We start from the raw sequence: 21481 nt of genomic DNA on the forward strand, positions 1-21481 counted from the left end.
CTTTCAAGAGCGGCTCCCATGAAGGACGTTATCTCTACCAGCAAGGTAGATCATCCCTCTTCTCTTTTGTTTACACATGTACTTTAGTTTAGTTTTTCTTTATTTATGGATGACACTCCTCCCAACCTTTTGCTTACACAAGCCATGGCTAACCGAATCCTCGGGTGCCTTCCAATATTCACATACCATGGAGGAGTGTCTATTTGCAAAATTAAGTTGCTTATCGATGAATCAGAGCAAAACATGTGAAGAGAATTATTAATGAAAGTTAATTAATTGGGGCTGGGAACCCCATTGCCAGCTCTTTTTGCAAAATTATTGGATAAGCGGATGTGCCACTAGTCCATTGTGAAAGTATGTCAAAAGTAAATGACAAGATCGAAAGATAAAACACCACATACTTCCTCATGAGCTATAAAACATTGACACAAATCAGAGGTGATAAATTTTGAATTATTTAAAGGTATCACTCAAGCAATTTACTTTGGAATGGCGGATAAATACCATGTAGTAGGTAGGTATGGTGGACACAAATGGCATAGTGGTTGGCTCAAGGATTTTGGATGCATGAGAAGTATTCCCTCTCGATACAAGGTTTAGGCTAGCAAGGTTATTTGAAACAAACACAAGGATGAACCGGTGCAGCAAAACTCACATAAAAGACATATTGTAAACATTATAAGACTCTACACCGTCTTCCTTGTTGTTCAAACTCAATACTAGAAATTATCTAGACTTTAGAGAGACCAATTATGCAAACCAAATTTAGCAAGCTCTATGTATTTCTTCATTAATGGGTGCAAAGTATATGATGCAAGAGCTTAAACATGAGCACAACAATTGCCAAGTATCACATTATCAAAGACATTATAGCAAATACTACATGTATCATTTTCCAATTCCAACCATATAACAATTTAACGAAGCAGTTTCAACCTTCGCCATGAAAATTAAAGGCTAAGAACACATGTGTTCATACGAACCAGCGGAGCGTGTCTCTCTCCCACACAAGAATTTATTCAAACAAAAACAAAAACAAAAGCACACAGACGCTCCAAGTAAAGTACATAAGATGTGACCGAATAAAAATATAGTTTCAAGAGAAGGAACCTGATAATTTGTCGATGAAGAAGGGGATGCCTTGGGCATCCCCAAGCTTAGACGCTTGAGTCTTCTTGAAATATGCAGGGGTGAACCACCGGGGGCATCCCCAAGCTTAGAGCTTTCACTCTTCTTGATCATAGTATATCATCCTCCTCTCTTGACCCTTGAAAACTTCCTCCACACCAAACTCGAAACAACTCATTAGAGGGTTAGTGCACAATAAAAATTAACATGTTCAGAGGTGACACAATCATTCTTAACACTTCGTACATTGCATAAAGCTACTTGGACATTAATGGAACAAAGAAATTCATCCACCATAGCAAAAGAGGCAATGCGAAATAAAAGGCAGAATCTGTCAAAACAGAACAGTCCGTAAAGATGGATTTTATTGAGGCAACAGACTTGCTCAAATGAAAATGCCCAAATTGAATGAAAGTTGCGTACATATCTGAGGATCACTCACGTAAAATGGCTTAATTTTCTGAGTTACCTACAGAGAATTAGACCCAGATTCGTGACAGCAAAGAAATCTGTTTCTGCGCAGTAATCCAAATCTAGTATTCACTTTACTATCAAAGACTTTACTTGGCACAACAAAACACAAAACTAAGATAAGGAGAGGCTGCTACAGTATTAAACAACTTCCAAGACACAAATATAAAACAAAGTACTGTAGCAAAATAACACATGGGTTATCTCCCAAGAAGTTCTTTCTTTATAGCCATTAAGATGGGCTCAGCAGTTTTTATGATGTACTCGCAAGAGATAGTATTTGAAGCAAAAGAGAGCATCAAGAGGCAAATTCAAAACACATTTAAGTCTAACATGCTTCCTATGCATAGGAATCTTGTAAATAAACAAGTTCATGAAGAGCAAAGTGACAAGCATAGGAAGATAAAACAAGTGTAGCTTCAAAAATTTCAGCACATAGAGAGGCATTTTAGTAACATGAAAATTTCTACAACCATATTTTCCTCTCTCATAATAACTTCCAGTAGTATCATGAGCAAACTCAACAATATAACTATCACATAAAGCATTCTTATCATGAGTCTCATGCATAAAATTATTACTCTCCGCATAGGCATAATCAATTTTATTAGTTGTAGTGGGAGCAAATTCAACAAAGTAGCTATCATTATTATTCTCATCATCAAATATAGGAGGCATATTGTAATCATAATCAAATTTATCCTCCATAACAGGCGGTACTAAAAGACTACTATCATTATAATCATCATAAATAGGAGGCAAAGTATCATCAAAGTAAATTTTCTCCTCAATGCTTGGGGGACTAAAAAGATCATGCTCATCAAAACCAGCTTCCCCAAGCTTAGAATTTTCCATATCAGCAGCAACAATGGTGTTCAAAGCGTTCATACTAATATTACTACCAACATGCAAATAAGGTTCCATAGGTTTTTTAATTTTCGCATCAAACCATCCATGTCTTAAATCAGGAAATAGAATAAGAAGCTCATTGTTGTCCATCATGCCAAACTAGTGTAAACAAGAAACAAAAAGATGCAATTGCAGGATCTAAAGGAAATAGCTTCGAGTACTTACAACGGCGAAAATAGCTTAGTAGCCGAGATTCGGAGTGTGAGTACCTTTTACCTTTCCTCCCCGGCAACGGCGCCAGAAAATAGCTTGATGTCTACGGGAGCTTCTATTCTTGTAGACAGTGTTGGGCCTCCAAGAGCAGAGGTTTGTAGAACAGCAGCTAGTTTCCCTTAAGTGGATCACCCAAGGTTTATCGATCTCAGGGAGGAAGAGGTCAAAGATATCCCTCTCAAGCAACCCTGGAACCACAAAGCAAGAAGTCTCTTGTGTCCCCAACACACCTAATACACTTGTCAGATGTATAGGTGCACTAGTTCGGCGAAGAGATAGTGAAATACAAGTGGTATGAATGAATATGAGTGGTAATAGCAATCTGAATAAAATATGGCAGCGAGTAAACATGCAACAAAACAGTAAACAAACGGAGATTCGATGCTTGGAAGCAAGGCCCAGGGATCCCGCTTTCACTAGTGGACACTCTCAACATTGATCACATAACAGAATTGATAAATGCATACTCTACACTCTTGTTGGATGATGAACACATTGCGTAGGATTACACGAACCCTCAATGCCGGAGTTAACAAGCTCCACAATTCAATGTTCATATTTAAATAACCTTAGAGTGCAAGATAGATCAACACAATTACACCAAGAACTAACATAGTGCACACATCGTCCACATTACACTATGAAGGAGGAATAGATCACATCAATACTATCATAATGATAATTAACTCCACAATCTACAAGAGATCATAATCATAGCCTACGCCAAGAACCACACGGTGCACACACTAATCACCTTTACACCGTGCGGGAGGAATAAAACTACTTTAATAATATCACTAGAGTAGCACATAGAATAGTAGTGATACAAAACTCATATGAATCTCAATCATGTAAAGCAGCTCATGAGATTATTGTATTGAGGTACATGAGAGAGAGATGAACCACATAGCTACAGCGGAGCCCTCAGCCTCGGGGGTGGATTACTCCCTCCTCATCATGGAGGCAGCGATGGCGGTGAAGATGGCGGTGAAGACGGCGGTGGAGATGGCTCCGGGGGCAATTCCCCGCCCGGCAGGGTGCCGGAACAGAGACTTCTGTCCCCCGAATTGGAGTTTCGCGATGGTGGCGACGCCCCTGGAGTCTTTCTGGAGTTTCGTCAAGAGGTACGGTGTTTTTAGGTCGAAAGGGATTTTATAGGCGAAGAGGCGGCGCAGGGGGGCACCTGGGGGCTCCCCACCATAGGCCGGCGCGGGCCCAGGCCAGGCCGCGCCGCCTTATGGTGTGGTGGCCCTCTGGCCCCTCTTCGACTCTTCTTCGGTGTTCTGGATGCTTCCGGGAAAAATAGGAGGTTTGGTCTTCGTTTCGTCGAATTCCGAGAATATTGCCCGAACAGCCTTTTCACGGAACCAAAAACAGCAGAAAACAGGAACTGGCACTGTGGCATCTTGTTAATAGGTTAGTTCCGGAAAACGCACGAATATGACATAAAGTGTGCATATAACATGTAGAAATCATCAATAATGTGGCATGGAACACAAGAAATTATCGATACGTCGGAGACGTATCACGCCTCAGGGAGGAGGCGCTGCTCCGTGCGCCGCCGCAGCCTCGGGTTGGCTCCGGACCCCCACTCGCCGTGGGAGGAGGCCCTGTGGTCTCCGTGGCCGGAGTCCCCGGCGCGGTCGAGCCACAACAGCGCCTCGCCGCCCGGGGACGTCGTCCACGACGACGACGTCGCCGACGACGCCCACAGGGGCTAGGCGGCGCACAGGCGGCCACCGCGCCGCCGACCAAACCCATATAGGGGCTTCTTTTGTTAGCTATTTGCCCAAAATAGGGCTATGTACAAATTTGCCCAAAATAGGGAATATGTTTAATCAAATAGCGTTTAAATTTGCCATTTTCATTTTGTTTTCGTGTTTCTCCAAATATGCGATGCGTCCGCGCGTTGGGCACAGCGCGCGACCCAAACGGACACGCGGACGCGGGGCGCTGTCCGCGTGCCCGGGCGGCAACCCAAACGGCCCAAAACGGACGGCCCAGCGCGTCCTTTTGGGTCGCGCGGTTGGAGATGCCCTTAGAGCATCTCCAGTCGCGTCCCCCAAAGGTATTTGGGGCGCGCCGGACAAAAAAAGCGATCCAGCCGCGTCCCCCAAAGCCCATTTTTGTCCGGCGCGCCCCGATACGGTGTCCGGCGCCCCGAGCTCGTCCCCGTCCCACATGGGACGCACCGGGGACGCCGGACACAACGAAAAGCGAGGCGGGCTCCCACATGTCGGCGACTATTTGCATAAACCGTTGGTTCGCGCCTCTTTTCTCGTCGCTCCTTCCTTCCCGCGCCTCCCACCCCACCGCCGCCGCTGGATTTCCCGGCCGTTTGGACGTCTGATCTCTGCTGAGAGTCGGCACCGTTGTCGCGGCTGGGGCTCCCGCCGGTCGTGGCGCCGCCGCCGCGTCGCCAGCGCGTCCCAGAACGCGCCGTCAAATCCGCCGCACCTCCGCGCACAGAAGGTGATCGACGACTCTCCAGGTAGGCGCGATTGGCCGCTATTTGTTCCGTCGTCTGCCTCGGCGCAATTTTAACCATTGATTTTGCTTTAGCCATGGACAGCGACGATGAGATGGTTGCCCTGCTGCTGGAGGACGAGCAAGCCTTCGACGACGACCTGCGGGAGCATTTGCTGATCATCGCGTCCCTCCAGGACATGCTTGACGCTGAGGCGGAGAAGAGAAAGAGGCCGCGCCGCGGAGGATCAAGGCCGGGAAGAAGGAAGTCGAAGCCCCGACAGAGGATGGAGGGGCATGCCATGCTGCACAACGACTACTTCGCCGACGAGGCAACACATGCCGACAATTTTCGGCGCCGGTACAGGATGAGCAAGGGGCTGTTCATGAATATCCTCCATGGCGTTCGAGAGTTCGACCCCTACTTCAAGCTCAAGCTCGACGCTGTAGGCGTTCTCGGGTTCTCGTCCATTCAGAAGTGCACCGCCGCCATGAGGATGCTTGCATACGGAGCACCTGCCGATACACAGGACGACTACCTTCACATGAGTGAGTCTACTGCCATTGAGTGCATGTACAAGTTTTGCCGAGCTGTGGTGGGAAAGTTTGGCAAATACTACTTGAGAGGGCCAACTGAGGAAGAGAGCGCAAGGATCATGGCACAAAATGCTGCCGGAGGATTTCCTGGAATGCTTGGAAGCATCGATTGCATGCACTCGGGCATGGAAGAACTGCCCGTTTGCTTGGCAAGGTATATACAAAGGACGTCATGGATATTGCGGTGTGGTGCTTGAAGGCTGTGGCAGATTATGACCCGTGGATTTGGCATTCTTTCTTTGGCATGGCGGGATCACACAATGACATCAACGTGTTGCGCCGGTCTCCGGTGTTCAGCAGACTAGTGGAAGGGCATGCTCCACCATGCAACTATGAGATCAATGGCCACCAATATACCAAAGGCTATTATCTAGCCGATGGTATATATCCAAAATGGGCCACTTTTGTCAAAACAATCTCGAATCCATCGAGTCCGAAGAATTCCCACTTTGCTACACGACAGGAGGCTTGCATGAAGGATGTCGAGCGGGCATTTGGTGTGCTTCAAGCACAATTTGCCATTGTCCGGTACCTGCTCTAAGCTGGTCTCACGACCAAATGTGGGAGGTGATGCAGGCTTGTGTGATCATGCACAACATGATCATCGAGGATGACCGCAAGAATCATGTTAGGTCACATGTTGGTCCCTATGAGTGTCAAGGCCCTATTGCGGAGGTTGATCATGAGTTGCCTGCAGATTTTGCTGATTTTCTCGCTATGCACGCAGAGATCCGTGACGAGCAATGTTCATGATCAACTTCAAGCTGATCTCGTTGAGCATTTGTGGAGGATCAAAGGAAATACTTGTGGCACCTTGATGTAGCATCTAGCCCTATTTATTATATTTGATTACTTGTTTTATTGTTTGTTGTAATTTAATTTGAAAACAATCCTCGCAAACATTTTTATTCATATGCTACATTTGATAAATGGTTTATGTGTTAAAAAAAGTAATTTAAATGTTTGGGGGCGGCGTTTGGGGGACGCGGCTGGGGAGCGACGTCCCCCAAACGCGGCACGAACAAAACACGTCCCCCAAACGCTCAATCCGGCGCGGTTTGGGGGACGGTTTGGGGGACGCGACTGGAGATGCTCTTAGAGCAATGAGCATCTCTAGCGTAAAACCGAAACTCGGAGTCAAGTGCACCGAACTTGTGTTTACGGGCCGGAAAATGACTGTTTTTTAGTTTTGGTTTACGGGCTCTGTTCTGTGCCAGTGGATTTCTAACCCATAAAGGCAGGGTTTTTCATGGAATTCATGTGCAACAGATACAACAATCGATCATAATTAATCAAATAATCATCTAAATTATTACATCACATAAACAATAGTCTGAACCAAATTATTACAACGGTTTTGGGAAAATTGAACAAATGAAAAATGTCTCAACCAAATTACAACAACTCTCGGAAAATTGGATAAATAAACAAATGTCTCTGCCAGCGGTGCATCTTCAGATCATAGACGAGCTGGGCATGGGTAATCTGCCGATGAGTTTCAAGGAAACCTTCAATGCGATCCAGATTGCGTTGGGGTTCCACTCGGATGCCAATATTGTCATAGAAGCAGGGCAAGCTCAACTCTCTTTCATCCTCGATGATTATGTTGCGAAGAATCACACACCCTGTCATGATATTTCCAAGGGTTTTCTTGTCCCAAAATCGGGCTGGACCACGAACAATGGCCAACCTTGCTTGCAAAACACCAAAAACTCTCTCAATATCCTTGCGAGCTGCTTCTTGAGCTTTGGCAAATTCAACTTCAATTCTACTTTGGGGATCCTTGATAGACTTAACAACAGTTGACCATTCCGGATAGATGCCATCAGCTAGGTAATATCCCATTGTGTACTCATTATTCATGACCTTGTAGTTGTAAGTGGGTGCTTCCCCATTTGCTAATTTGGCAAACAAAGGGGACCTTTGCAGCACGTTGATGTCATTGAGTGTCCCCGGCAAATAAAAAACAGTGCCAAATCCACAAATCTTGTGATGCAATGGCCTCAAGTACAATGGTTGCATCTTTGCTCTTGCCACAATTTTTTCATGTCCAATGCATACAATCAAGAATACCAAGCATGCCCGGCCAACCTCTTTTCTTATTTATCTCCATCAAACGTTTGGTGTCATCCTCATTGGGAGCTCGGAGATAGGTTAGCCCAAACAATTTGATAACCAGGCGAGCAAACCTGTGGACCGACTCCTATGTAGTATCTTCGCCAATTCGAAGATACTCGTCAGTGTAATCCGCAAGGATGCCATACGCAATGACCCTCATGGCAGCAGAGATCTTTTGGAACGCGCTGAAACCCATCACCCCGACGGCATTCCTACGTTGCTTGAAGTAATTCGAATTGGCTTCGCAGGCCTTGACGATTCGGACGAACAAGCTACGTCGCATGCGATACCTCCTACGGAACAGATGGGGAGGATAGGTAGGTACCTCGACGAAATAGTCCTCCATCAACTGCTCGTGGCCGAGGAGGCGATTCCGCTGGATGTGGTTCCGCCCCATCACGGACCCCACCTCCGATTCAGCAGCTTCGCGCGGTCCTCCAACTCCTTAACGGAGAGGAGGAGCATGGTGGCCTCCATCTCGTCGTCCTGGAGCAGCTCGTCGAGGTCGGAATCGCCCGAGCTTGACGAATCCGACAGATCGACATCGACGAACTCGTCGCCCGAGCTCATCCTCGATTTGGACGGAGCGGCGGCGGCGGCACTCGGAGTTGGGCGAGGAACAGCGGACGGGGTGCGGGGCGACCTACGCTAGCTCTGGCATGCGGGGCTCGGGCGAATCGGGCGATGCGGCGGCGATGGAGTGAGGTGGCGGCGCGGGGAGCGAGAGAGCGAGCGGTTGCGTCAGCTGAAATTTCAGCGCGCCCTAGATAAGGATCGAGCGTTCGGTTCGCTCGAGCGACCCCTACAAATACAAGCTATTTTGGCCCTTTACGGTCACTGATCGGCGCTGTTTTTCAGCCCGAACCCGTAAACTGACGGTTATTTTTCGGTTTTGGTCTATTTACGGACTCTGCTAGAGATGCTCTTAGGCTGGGATGGGATGTAGCGGTTTCCTTACGAGTTGAAGCGTTGACTATGGGTGTGTTTGGTAGCCCGTGTCATCTCGAATTCACTCTCCCATCTGAGATATCTCACCTCATACAAGCTCACTTGAGATTTTGTGGCCTGTTTGGTAGCCCGTTTGTACTTAGAGAATCTGAGCCAATACTTTGTTTGGCAGCAACTCTGGGTTGAGATTGGCTCAAACATTACAAATTACAGACCAGTCCAAAATTTTACACAACAGACCCAAAATAAAATTTTAAAAATCAATCGGGTCCCTCTATCTGGAAGAACACGGCAGTGGCCGGTGGCGGGCGGTGGAGCGCCGGAGGCGCGAGGTAGTAGAAGGTGGGCGGCGCGCCGGTGAGCGGTGGTGCGCCGGCGGCGGTGGCGCGCCCGTTGCTGCTGCTCCGCGGGAGATCAAGAGGGCGCCCGTTGCTGCTTCTCCGTGCCGCCGCTGCTGCTCGGTGGCGGCGCAGCCGTTGCTAGTCGTCGGCGGCGCGGCCGTTGCTGGTCGACGCGGCACGGGTAGGTGAGGACACGGGAGGAGGGCGGCCGACGGGAGAGGCGGAAGGCGGCCGTCGCGAGGAGCGACGACAGAGGAGACTGGCCTCGGCCGACGGGGATCTCGAGGTCGGCCGTCGCGTGACGATGAGGGCACCGGCGCGGGCCTTGCTGCTGCTCGGAGGAGGCGGCGGCTCCTGCTGGCGGCGGCGCAGGTGGCTGGGGACGCGCCGACGCGGGAGGAGGGTGGCGACGGGAGAGGCGGAGGGTGGCGACGGGAGCTGCGGTTGTTGCAAATGAAATTGGAAATAGGTGGGGGTTGGGGGTCTGGGGGTGCTGCGGGCCGTTGCTACAGTTGTTTGCGGGACGAGGTCAGCTCGGTCGACCTGCGAAGCTCGATTCGAGCTTCCCAACCCGGCCTGGCTGAGAGCCCTTTTCCGTATGAGGCTGGCAGTGCCGAGTTGGACCGAGCCGGGCTACCAATCAGCAAATTGGCTGTTCAGCTGGGTTGAGATGAGATTTTCTGAGCTCGCCCGGGCTACCAAACACACCCTAAGTGGCGCGTGAGAGAAAAAAAGGTGCAACCGGTAGAAGATAAGAGTTTTCTTTTGTTAAACCATGTGCGTGTCAATTCAGGAGTAGCAAAAACTAGGAGGGAGACAACCCTTGGTTATCATCACTCCTATAAACGTAAAAGTGTATGAACCGAATAAGGCTTTAAGGGAATTGCTGGTTTAATGGTTTGGTAAAATTGGTGATTACAGGTTTAATGGAGTGGTGATTGCAGGTCATTGACAATTTGACATGTATACCTGACACCGTATCCCGCTATCCGGTCAGTTGTTTGTAACAACACGAGGATAAAATGAGAAATCTGATTAGAAAAGGTTAATGGTGGTTGGTGGCGCCGCCAATGATGGCTTGGAGGAGTACAAGAGTATGAATGTGATTGCACCGGGAAATATTGACGGGGTCAAGCAAAGTTGAGGTGGGCAAGAACACAATATGTGCTTAATCTTTGAGCAACCTTTGTTATTTAAGCTATATTTTGTACAATCAAGGATATTACAAAGTATTTTTCTTCTAATTTATTTTACCAATTGTATTATAACCCTATTTCTTACCTTAGTTAATCCTGCACTAAAGGAGGCTATTGTTCTAGAAATATACAATTTTGGTGCAAATCCATAGATCTATCATCGGTCGTTATAATAATATTGATTTGATATTGTAGATGCTGATATTTTTTCTGTATACTTAACCAAATTTTATAAAGTTTGACTTATTAAATGGAAAGAGATGCACTATCCAACAAAATCTTAAACCTTCAAAAGAGCCAACTATACCGCAACAACTATAGGACTTACTCCTAGTTTTGGTTTCGACTTTTGAGTGTTCATCAAAGTTACTAAAGCATGTTCAAAGGGTGAAATCAATCATGTATTCTCGCTCTTTTTCTGCACTATTCATGTGAAATATCATTGGTTTCATTGACATGGCCTTGAGATGCGAGTGAAGGGACACGGGGATAGTAGGGATGACATAAAAAATGGTCAAATGGGGTGAATGATGAGATAGATGATGTAAGAAGACAAATAATAAAACGGTAAGGAGTTTTGTTTTATTTATTTAATTATATGATCTATTGGATGGTGTGTGAGCTTCTGTGGTATGTCTTTGGTATCTCACTCGTTATTTCGGCAAAGTTTTTCATCTCACTCAACTGCCCCAAAAAATATTCATGAGAGTTAAATGATCTGTTTTCAAGTGTGAAGTTAGTTCTGGATATGGCTGAAATTTCAAACCATAAGTGGTAAACTTGGCAAAGCTTCGAACTCCAAGAAGTTCTTTATTCAAACAGTCTTGGTGTTACCTTTGTTTTGAGATATCTTCATTTTGTATTCCCAATGGAACCATATATATTGTGTTGTATTATGGGGTTGATCAATAATAAAGGAGCTAAGGTTTCTGCCAAAATTTTCGTCCAACTTTTCGTTGGACGGTTTTACCCTCCCACCAAATCCCATAATACGGCAGGTTGCCATTGTACCGGTTCGCTCCTATTTTTCTCACCTCAGCGGCTCAACCCAAAAAAATCCCCTCGCTCTGGCTCCTGCTCAGCGAGCCGCCACTGACCGGCCTCCCGCCGGGCACCCCGTCTTCCTCGCATCGCCGGACTACATGCTGAGCCACCCTGACGAGCCATCCGCTAATCCCGTCCGTACCTAACCCCATGCCCAGCCCCAGTAGAGGCATATTTCCATTTCCCAACCTCCATGGATTCTCCATGTTTCTCCCGATATTACTTTCCTCCATTAATTCTTCAACTCTTCTTCATGCGATTTGCTCCCGATCGATTCTCCATGTTTCTCCTGATATTACTTTCCTCTATTAATTCCTCATGCGATTTGCTTCCTATCTGATTTGCTTCCATGTTTATTTTTGTAGATCCAGATCTAATCATGGAAAACTTAGCAGATTTGTCATGTTTCTCTAAGTTGGATTGGATTCGTGGATTTGTTGCATTCCTTCAGAGGCATGGTTGCTTTCTCCTCATGGAAGCCAGCGTCTTCAAGAAGATGGCATGGGCATCGCCAATGGTGGCCATGACTAGCAGTCAATATTCGCGTCCAGCCGCCAAAAGCCACACCCACTACTTCGTCTATAGTATAGCTGAATCAGGCATGTGTTAGATTGTTTGTAGTTGTAAGCGGTGCTGCTGTCATAAAAGTATGCATGGTGAATTGGTGATCAAAGGATTAGTATCAGACTAGCAGTAAGATTTGGCTGGCGTTGACTAATGTTAACATGCATTTTTATTTTGTCTGGTCTTGCTTAATTTTTGTTTCGACGGGTATACTGATTCGATTAAAAAATAATTCTTTTCATTTTGTCACAAACAATACTAATTGTTGGGATTAAAAAAGGTACGTTGTGGCTCAAATGGCACCGTGCAAATTTTAGACAATAATTTTATTATCCACGTTTCATTAGGTGTGGGCCGGCCGTTTCGCCAGGCGTTCAGTTTCGTGTCATGGTAGGCCACGATCAATTTTCATCGCCTTCCTCCTGGGCCACAAAGACACTTGAACCAACCATTTTTTTTTGAAAGCCACTTGAACCAACCATTGATCGTTCTTAAAAAGATAAACTTAGATATAATCTGGATTGAATAGTCCCACATCGTTACCTGACAATGAGTCCTACTGGTTCATATACTTGAAAATTGCTTGGAATATCAGCAAGGGAATCAACAAGAAGGAGCACCGTAGCTTGGTGTGAAATATGAGGAAAGAACGTTCGATGCTCTGCTGCTAGCATGAATTGAAAAGAGGATGCCTTGTGTGAGCTAAAGTAAAATCGGGAACATTGTCGCCAGTTGGAAGACAGATTGGATGGGGTTGTTCGGCGAAAAAAGCAAGGATTGGTGTCTCACAGCGGAGCGTGCCCGCTGGTCGCCGGTAGTCTTGGAGCAGGGCAAAAATTTGGATCCTTTCGCCAGCTACGTGGCGTGGCGGCGGCCTCGCTTCTGTGGGCGAGAGCTCCCACCGCGTCGCCATTCGTCCTTCCGAATAATTCCCTATGCAGCTGGTTAGTGCATGTACCAGTTTTTTTTACACGAGTCATTATTTCTATATATACCTATTTGTAAAGAGATGATTGTTTCTTAGTCTTAATATTTTTTTTAACCATCTTACCGTTACACTGAATCACATAATACATCAAAATACCACCGTATATGTTCATCAGTCCGTATGAAATGTTCTTTCTTCGTTCGGGTTGGCCGAAATTCCCCGTCAGCATTCTATAGAATCATCAAAAATTCAATACTTGACTTAAGTCCGGAAGGGAGCATGTCATGTCTATGGTGTGTGAAGATGGGACTAAGCAAAGATAAGGATAAGAGGGACAAATGGGCAGATTATAGTTAAATAAAAATATATTAAAATTTATAGCAAAGTCTAAATAGTAGATTAAATGAAAATAATCTACGTTATTTTCAAATGATTAGATCAATAAAAAATAATATTACATCAAATTCAAATTGTTCCAAATTATTAAAAGAATTGTGTACATTAAGTTATACGAATTATTATCATGTGCATGTTGATATTTGTGTTGTTTTATTTTGGTACGGCTAGGGCTACGTCTATCGATAGAACTTAGGGTTGAACTTTAGGTTGTTTCGATGTTTCTCATTAAAAAGCTTAATTTGTGAGTGGTAACAAGGTTTTCAAAAAAAAATACTATTTTTAAACATAACTATGGGTGTCGCAAACCATGACAACAAGTTCATGGAATTATATTGTGGAAAAGTGTGGAAACAGAGTATGCAACAAGTTTAAATTGCATAGGATGTCGATGACAATCAGTACAAGTCCGTGGTGCTACGAGTCGGTGCAACGTGAGGCTCACAAGTTCATCTTTTTAGATTTAATCATATTTGTCATAAAAATGAGAAAATGTGACGTCATAAAAATAATAAAATGTGACCACCATTATCGATGATGCCACGTAGGAGAAATATCAGCATGGATGATTTATTGAAGTGTTTCAGTTTTATTCTCCCGGTGCAACGCACGGGCACTTTTCCTAGTTTTTAATAAATGCATGAAGTCTTTGAAAGCATGTACTAAAAGTTCCTTACATTTGAACTCCAAAATAAGTGCTCCCTCTGATTCAGTTTAACAACCTCGTACGTTATTTAAGAAAAACTTTGACCAGTAATTGATCGACAAAACATAAATTACATGTCACAAAATTATACCGTCATATATTTTCTAAATATAATTCATATTTAGTTGATCAAACTAATGATTAAAGTTTTTTCAAAGCACATGCATGCATGTGCCGGTTAAACTAAATCGGAGGAAGTATAAAATGATTAGATTAGTTGCCATGAAGCTACGTCTGATGTACCTGCTGGCATTGTAAGCAAGTCTGAAATCTAAAAGCCAGTTGAAATGGTATGAATATGTCGCTAGAGACTTTGAACTTGCCCGAGAGGGGTGCATTTAGGAATAACTTCTAAAGTAAATCGTATTTTGAACTACGTATTCATACCTTAGCTACAGTTTGGACAATATACAATAATTATACAGAACCGGGTCAAAATTGTTACCATTAGGACTATACATGTTCAGAGATATTCATATGTGGAGTTATAGATCTTCACAATAGTGATTTTCTCTGAAGCCTACGTACTAGTTTGTATTCACTTCATTTCATATTAGCACAAATTTAGATATATCCAAATCAACGACAATCAATACGAAGAGGAGATTTCAATGTACTCGGTCTCCGCCAAATGTACATTCCTGCCTCCGCCACTTCACACTAGGCGTTGATAACTCTGTGCGTGCGATTGATCGCGAAAGCATGTCACTGGCATGAACACGAGGTCGTGCGTGTCTACATAGTAGCTTGATATGAGCTGTAGATGTTGGCTTTGCTTGTCGCACACCAAAGGCAGAGAACATATCTAGTACTACCAGGCATTTGGGTGCTACTCGATTACAACAATTTGAGCCGTTGGATTTGAATGAGTGGATTGGATCAGGTATAACTGTAGGCTGCCACCAACCATGACATATATGTGTTGAAATATTGGGCCCACTTTTAGTGGCCCAAATTAGATTTCAGTTTTTCCTATAAATCTCAAAGCCCACATAGTGGCAGCCATGTGAGTTTGAGCCCAAGTTGGTGGCAGCTCACTAGGGAGTGGCAAGAGGTGGGAAGTTTAGTCCCACATGGAAAGTTGGGAGGAAGTTAGACCACCTTATAAGGTGGGTTGTTCCACCACTAGTAAGTGAGTGAGAATAGGAGTGCTACACGCGCGCTCCTCCTCCTCCTCGCTCGTCTCGTCTCGACACGACACGACCGCGCCGCGCTTGGATTGAGCTCTCGAGCCGAGACTTTCCTTACTTTTTGCAGCTCAGGAAAACGAACAGAGTCCTAGACGGACGCGTCGCAGTTAGTCGGTTCGGGTCGCTCCCGGATCGTGGGCTATCTGTAACCGACTCGAAACGTTCGTGCGACGTGGGAGTGGCCCACGTTGCCTAGGGTTTCCCGAGCCTATATATAATCTCCTCGCCCGCTACCGCGAGAAACACATCCAATACACGAGTTAGGGTTTCCACCTCTCTCTCGCTGAGCCGCCATCGTAGCCTACTCCATCCCGCGAGCCGACGTGCATCGGCGAACGGGAGAGCAGGTCTCCGGAACCGCTCGTCCTTGCGATCCCGTACGGGAGAGGGCGAATTAGGTTTTTGGGAAGCGCTCCGCGCGACCGCTCAAGCTCTTCATCACGGGTCGCCTTCCGTCCAAGTCGGGCGGTGCCGCCTACCGTCGTCTTCAACGCCGTCTACTTCGACCCGTCGTCCCCGTCGTCAACAACGTTACTTGCTGCGACATCGTCTCGCTACACCTCCACCGCCACCACCACCGGATCGGTACGTGCGACATATCTCGATCTCGTTTAGCGATGGATGCTTTACCGTTTGTGCCTGCTGCTACTCATGTTGATTAATGCATCTAGTATGTTTGAGTTTCACATGTTAGTAGTTGCTGCCATCATGTTTTATATTCTGGAATTAATCATGGAAATTGTGCCTAATTATCCAACAATCCAAAAACCTAATCGTAGGCAATTTCCTGAGTTAACAATGGCTGGTTTTTCCGATGCACTGAGGCCGGATAAGTTTACCGGTGTGCACTTTAAGAGATGGCAGTATAAAGCCATGCTCTGCCTTACTCATCTGAAAGTGTTCGACGTTACTGATGGTTTACCTAAAGGAACTATATCTGACCAAGATCAGAACAAGTTCAAGGAAAACAATACTCTCTTCGTCGGATGCGTTCTAAGTATTCTTGCTGATCGTCTGTGTGATGTGTACATGCACTTAACAGATGGTAAAGAGCTCACGGGATGCACTCGAATGCTAAGTTCGGTGCAACGAGATGCGAGCGATGAACTGTACATCATGGAGAGCTTCCATGACATCAGGATGGTTAACAACCGTTCTGTAGTCGAACAAGCTCATGAGATACAGTGCATTGCGAAAGAGCTTGAACTCCTTAAGTGTGCCTTACCTGACAAGTTTGTGGCTGGATGCATCATCGCTAAGTTGCCCCCTTCATGGAGAAACTTTGCCACAACTCTCAAACACAAGAGACGAGGAGATATCGGTTGAAAATCCGATAGCATCTCTTGATGTTGAGGAGAAAGCTCGGGCTAAGGATAATACCGAGAAAGGAGAGGGTCAGTCTAGCGCCAACATGGTGCGGAAGAAACCCTACGGCAAGAACAAAGGGAATAACAAGCCCTCCTTCAATAAGCCTATGAAGACTACAACCTTCAAGAAGAAGAAGATGATAAACAAAGCAGATCCGAGCTGCTTTACTCGTGGAGAGGCTGGCCACTTTTCTAAGGACTGTCCAGCAGAGGGCGAGACCGCAAGAAAAAGGGGAGGGAAGTCAACACGGTGACCGCTAGCAATGCTGATGGGTACGGTAATCTCTTTATTGTTCTTTCGGTATTTCAATCTCCATGTTGGTGGATTGATACGGGTGCTAATGTTCATGTGTGTGCTGACATATCCATGTTCACTTCTTACCAGGTCGCCCGGGATTCTTCCGTCTTGATGGGGAATGGGTCACATGCTTCGTTCGTGGTGTTGGCACGGTAGATCCGAAGTTCACTTCGGGGAAGATCGTGCGGTGGAGGAACGTGCAGCATGTCCCTACTATGAACAAGAATCTCGTTAGCGGCTCCCTTCTATGCGGAGATGGGTTTAAGGTTGTTTTAGAGTCGAATAAAGTAGTTGTTTCCAAGTTTGGACAATTTATTGGTAAAGGCTATGAGTGCGGAGGCTTGTTCCGCTTTTCGCTTCTCGATTTCGAGTAATAAGTCTCGTGAACCATATTTGTGGCAATGTTAGTGATGATACCAGTGTTTGGCATTCTCGTTTATGTCACATTAATTTTGGTTTAATGTCTCGGCTATCCAGTTTTAAGTTTAATTCCGAATTTCACCATTGCCAAAGGTTCTAAGTGCCATAGTTGTGTGCAATCAAAGCAACCTCGGAAGCCTCACAAGGCGGCCGAGGAGAGAAACTTGGCACCTCTAGAACTCATACATTCCGATCTATGCGAGATGAATGGTGTGTTGACAAAAGGTGGAAAGAGATATTTCATGACATTGATTGATGATGCGACTAGATTTTGCTATGTTTATTTGTTGCGAACTAAAGATGAAGCTTTAGACTACTTTAAAATTTATAAAGCTGAAGTTGAAAATCAACTAGAGAGAAAGATCAAGCGTCTTAGGTCGGATCGTGGTGGCGAATATTTTCCTAAAATCTTTGATGAATTCTGTGAGGAACATGGCATTATTCATGAGAGGACGCCTCCCTATTCACCCCAATCAAACGGGGTTGCCGAGAGGAAAAACCGCACGCCGACCCGACTTGGTGAATTCCATGTTAGCCACTGCTCGGTTTATCAAAGGCATGGTGGGGGAGGCTTTGCTGACTTCATGTCATGTCCCGAATAGAGTTCCTAACAAGAATAAAGATAAAACCCCTTACGAGGAGTGGGCTGGGAGAAAACCATCGCTTTCGTATTTGCGCACATGGGGATGTTTGGCGAAAGTCAATATTCCAATTACTAAGAAGCGCAAACTTGGACCAAAGACAGTGGATTGTATCTTTCTAGGTTATGCTCCGCGGAGTGTAGGATATAGATTTTTAGTAGTTCAATCCGAGGTACACGATATGCATGTTGATACTATTATGGAATCTCGTGATGCAACATTTTTTGAGAACATGTTTCCTATGAAAGATATGCATAGCATTGCTATAATTTCTACTCGAGATAATTCCCGAGTCCAAGTACATCTAATGAGTATTTTGAACAATCACATGAGAATGTTACCGAGAAGGATGACAATGAAGCTCCTAAACGGAGCAAGAGACGAAGGATTGAAAAATCCTTTGGTGATGATTTCATTGTGTACCTTGTGGATGATACTCCCACGTCCATTGCAGAGGCATATGCATCTCCAGGATGCGAGATGACTTGGAAAGAAGCCGTCCATAATGAGATGGACTCAATTCTTTCTAATGGAACTTGGGAGTTGTCGAAACGACTCCCATGGATGCAAGCCGCAGGGCTGCAAATGGGTGTTCAAGAAGAAGCTAAGACCTGATGGTACTATTGAAAAGTAAAAGGCACGGCTTGTAGCGAAAGGCTACACACGAGAGAGAAGGCGAAGATTACTTCGACACCTATTCAACTGCTCGCTAGACTTACCACCATTCGAGTACTACTATCCATGGCTGCCTCCTATGGTCTTATCGTTCATCAAATGGACGTAAAGACAGCCTTTTCTTAATGGAGAGTTGGAAGAGGAAATCTATATGGATCAGCTCGATGGGTTTGTAGTAAAAGGTGAAGAAAGAAAGGTGTGCAAGTTGCTGAAATCTTTATATGGCCTAAAACAAGCACCTAAGCAATGGCATGAGAAGTTTGACAGAACTTTAACTTCTGTAGGCTTTGTTGTCAATGATACTATCGCCATGGTGGGGGCGAAGGTGTTATACTATGTTTGTATGTGGATGATATTCTGATCTTTGGTACAAACATGAAAGTAATACACGAGGTCAAGTCTTTCTTGTCAAAGAGCTTTGATATGAAAGATCCGGGAGAAAGCCGATGTGATTACGAACATCAAGCCGATTAAGAACGAGAGTGGGATTACTCTAACGCAATCCCATTATGTTGAGAAGATCTTGAGCCGGTTCGGCTATATTGATAGCAAGCCTTCTTCAACACCTTATGATCCCGGTGTGACACTACGCAAGAACCGGAGGATTGCCATAGATCAATTGAGATATTCTCGAATCGTTGGCTCACTCATGTACTTAGCGAGCGCGACTAGACCCGACATCTCTTTTGCTGTTAGCAAGTTGAGTAGGTTCATGTCAAACCCGGGTACTGATCATTGGCATGCACTTGATAGGGTCATGCGCTACCTATGTGGTACAATGAGTTATGGGATTCACTATTCAGGGCACCCAGCTGTGCTTAAAGGATATAGTGATTCGAATTGGATCTCAGATGTAGCTGATCTGTACGCCACAAGTGAGTATGTATTTACCTTTGGAGGTGGCGCAGTGTCATGGAGATCTTGTAAGCTAACCATATTGACGAGGTCAATTATGGAAGCAGAACTTACTGCTTTAGACACAACCATCGTTGAATCGGAATGGTTGCGTGAGCTCTTGATGGACTTGCCCGTGGTTGAAAAACATGTTCCGGCAATCCTTTTGAATTGTGACAATCAAACCGTAATTGTCAAAGTGAACAATTCTAAGGATAACGCGAAGTCATCAAGACACGTCAAGAGACGTTTGAAGTCCGTCGGAAATTGCGAAACTCCGGAGTAATAACCGTTACATATATTCAAACAGACAAAAACTGCGCATCCCTTTACAAAGGGACTATCACGTAATGTGATAGAAAGTGCATCGAGGGAGATGGGTTTGAGACCCGTTGATGTTACGCCATAGTGGTAACCCAACCTTTGTGATCGGAGATCCCGTGAATTAGGACACTGGGAAGAACAAACTAGTGGTTTAATTGAGGAGAGTATTATGTAACCCTCTCTATGTGAAGATGCACAACTCTCGGCTTGCCGTAAGGCAGGTTGGCAACAAGCCTTAATGTGTTTATGTTGGCTATTTTAGCAAAGATGCCGTCCTACAGAGCATTCTTGAAATAACACACCTATATGAGTCCGATTGTTAAACGTCGCAATCTATGAGATTTGGGTGATCTCTAGTAAACTCATGAAGAGACCATGAAGTATGACGCATATGCTTCACCCGCGGGGTAGGCTACCGGCAGCCATGTACCGGTCATGACTTTGAGTGAAACCCTGTTCACGCAAAACTTGCAATTCAAGGCTTAGTCCATTGTTCAAGTGTGAGTGGATGTAGCTTAAGGTTCTAGGCGGAAGTTCAACTTAACGTAGTCTCCGCTGAAACACCTGGTATATAAACAAGCAAGCGAGTATTGGTAAATCTCTAAATGGGATTTGAGATCCGATGGGGGATTGTTGAAATATTGGGCCCACTTTTAGTGGCCCAAATTAGATTTCAGTTTTGCCATAAATTTCAAAGCCCACGTAGTGGCAACCCATGTGAGTTTGAGCCCAAGTTGGTGGCAGCTCACTAGGGAGTGGCAAGAGGTGAGAAGTTTAGTCCCACATGGAAAGTTGGGAGGAAGTTAGACCACCTTATAAGGTGGGTTGTTCCACCACTAGTAAGTGAGTGAGAATAGGAGTGCTACACGCGCGCTCCTCCTCCTCCTCGCTCGCTCGTCTCATCTCGACACGACACGACACGACACGTCACGACCGCGCCGCGCTCGTGATGAGTGGATTGAGCCTCGAGCCGAGACTTTCCTTACTTTTTGCAGCTCAGGAAAACGAACGTAGTCCTGAGACTGGACGCGTCGCGCATTAGTCGGTTCGGGTCGCTCCCGGATCGTGGACTATCCGTAACCGACTCGAAACGTTCGTGCGACGTGGGCGTGGCCCACGTTGCCTAGGGTTTCCCGAGCCTATATATAATCTCCTCACCGGCTACCGCAAAACACATCCAATACACGAGTTAGGGTTTCCACCTCTCTCTGCTGAGCCGCCATCGTAGCCTACTCCATCCCGCGAGCCGACGTGCATCGGCGAACGGGAGAGCAGAGTCTCCGGAACCGCTCGTCCTTGCGATCCCGTACGGGAGAGGGCGACTGGGTTTTGGGAAGCGCTCTCGCGCGACTGCTCAAGCTCTTCATCACGGGTCGCCTTCCGTCCAAGTCGGGCGGTGTCGCCTACCGTCGTCTTCAACGCCGTCTACTTCGACCCGTCGTCCCCGTCGTCCAACAACGTTACTCTGCTGCGACATCGTCCGCTGCACCTCCACCGCCACCACCACCGTATCGGTACGTGCGACATATCTCGATCTCGTTTAGCGATGGATGCTTTACCGTTTGTGCTCGTCGCTACTCATGTTGATTAATGCATCTAGTATGTTTGAGTTTCACATGTTAGTAGTTGCTGCCATCATGTTTTATA

General features: G+C 45.7%; 1 long non-coding RNA gene across 1 annotated transcript; it reads left to right on the plus strand.

The window, feature by feature from the left end:
• The first annotated feature begins 11433 nt into the window (after positions 1–11433).
• LOC124681948 lies at positions 11434–12228 on the plus strand. The gene is made up of 2 exons (XR_006996089.1): positions 11434–11565; positions 11797–12228. It is a non-coding gene; the product is annotated as an uncharacterized LOC124681948 (long non-coding RNA).
• The last annotated feature ends 9253 nt before the right edge of the window (positions 12229–21481 follow it).

This window comes from Lolium rigidum, unplaced genomic scaffold (assembly GCF_022539505.1).
Source record: "Lolium rigidum isolate FL_2022 unplaced genomic scaffold, APGP_CSIRO_Lrig_0.1 contig_62152_1, whole genome shotgun sequence".
NCBI lineage: Eukaryota > Viridiplantae > Streptophyta > Magnoliopsida > Poales > Poaceae > Lolium > Lolium rigidum.